The 1,548-nt window shown below is 42.1% G+C and overlaps 1 protein-coding gene across 2 annotated transcripts in view; it reads left to right on the top strand.

Moving 5' to 3' along the window:
• The first annotated feature begins 384 nt into the window (after positions 1 to 384).
• The window catches only part of GPR63 (G protein-coupled receptor 63), a 38,990-nt gene continuing 37,826 nt past the window's right edge, over positions 385 to 1,548 (top strand). For both annotated transcript variants that reach the window (XR_006680475.1, XM_045294452.1), the window contains exon 1: positions 385 to 688. The gene's annotated coding sequence lies outside the window, so the exon portion shown is untranslated. The remainder of the gene's footprint in view (positions 689 to 1,548) is intronic.

Raw genomic sequence — 1,548 nt, 5'->3', positions numbered from 1 at the left:
ATCTGAATTGACTTGATGGCAGTGAATGCCTGTTATATAAAGCATTAATGTATTTTACAAGAGGACATTTTCTTATTCAAGTATAATATAAACTTGGACATGAGTGAAAAGTTTGACTTATAGTGGCCCTATGGGGCAGACCAGAAATATCCCATAGGATTTCCAAGGCTACTGGTGGTGTAGTGGTTCCTCATGGAACTGCGATCAGCAAGGTTAGAAGTTGGAAACCAGCAGCTGCTCCAAGTGAGAAAGAAGGGGCTTTCTCCACTCCTGGGCCCTTCTACCCTGCCCTGTAGGGTTGCTGTGAGTCATCAAGACTTGATGGCAGTGCTTTTTTTTTTTTAAGTTCTGTAATGAAGCAAACTACCACCTCATCTTTCTCCCATTGAGTACTTGGAGGATAGCTGCCAGAGGTTCTCTATTCTCTCATAAAAACAACAAACTGGCTGCCATCCAGTCAGTGCTGACTCATAGCGACTCCCTGTGGCTTTCCCAGACTGCAACTGTTGCCCAGTTGTTCTCCTGCAGCGCTGCTGATGGTTTCAAACTGCTGACATAGGGTGCTGTGTGGGTCATGGCCCCACGTGTAGCCATGACACCACTCTCAGAAGTCCTATGTCTTAGAAGAAATGGACTGACAATGGACACGAGTGAGCTATTCTTAAAGACTGACAAACCTCCACAAAATGTGAGTAGTGATGATTATCCGCCTGTGTTCAGTGTTTCTTTTGCCCCTTTTTTTGTATAATTGCAAATCCAGGAATTGCCATTCTGGTTATTACATGTATAGTTGACAGCAGGCCAATAAACCCCTAAGGATCCCGGGGTGTTAGTCGTGTGTCAGTTGCATCAGCGCTTTGTGAACATGCAGAGCTTCGCCTTTGAGCTGAGGGCCGACTCCAGCCACCATAGAGCAGCCTCACTTGTGACACTATCAGTGGGAACCTCATTAATGAACAAAGCACCATCAGGGCCTCTCCCCCAGCACCCTCCATCCCTGGGGATTTTGTGAGGTGGTGAGAAATTATTCCTTGGCATATAGCCAGAGCCATTTCATCACCTTGATTTTTACCCTAATATTTCAAAATGAGTAGTCCATATTTTCTGTAAAAAATTTCTTTTTAAAGGTATTTTTAAGGGGGGTTAGAGTGGATCATGGGAGATGATATGCAGTACTTTAGAATGACACATGGGTAATTCTTTCCACTTGGTTGCATAGTAAACTTGATTTAAAATGGAAGTACATAAATAAAAGAAACAGAGTTGGGTTATAAGACGTATGCAGTTTATAAGTGAATCCTGTTTTACAACACGATTAAGTCGAGGTTCCTTCAACTTGGGAGATTTCAATAAACAAGAAATTTTCCTGAATTTAAAGTAATTAGTGAATCATTTGATTTTATCTCTTTTTGTAATGAAATGTCTTCCATTTCCTCCCAATCAGTTACACTCACCCACCCCTCCCCACCCAAAAATACAAGTTAAAAAGCAACAGCAACCTGTAACTTAAAAACCCACTAGTTTTCAGGCTAGGACATTTGGGATTCA

The sequence above is a fragment of the Echinops telfairi genome, unplaced genomic scaffold (assembly GCF_000313985.2).
Source record: "Echinops telfairi isolate 266 unplaced genomic scaffold, ASM31398v2 ScPeMD7_3533;HRSCAF=4204_0, whole genome shotgun sequence".
Classification (NCBI taxonomy): Eukaryota; Metazoa; Chordata; class Mammalia; order Afrosoricida; family Tenrecidae; genus Echinops; species Echinops telfairi.
Note: the sequence above shows the minus strand (reverse complement) of the source record. Positions and strands in the feature narration are given on the sequence as shown.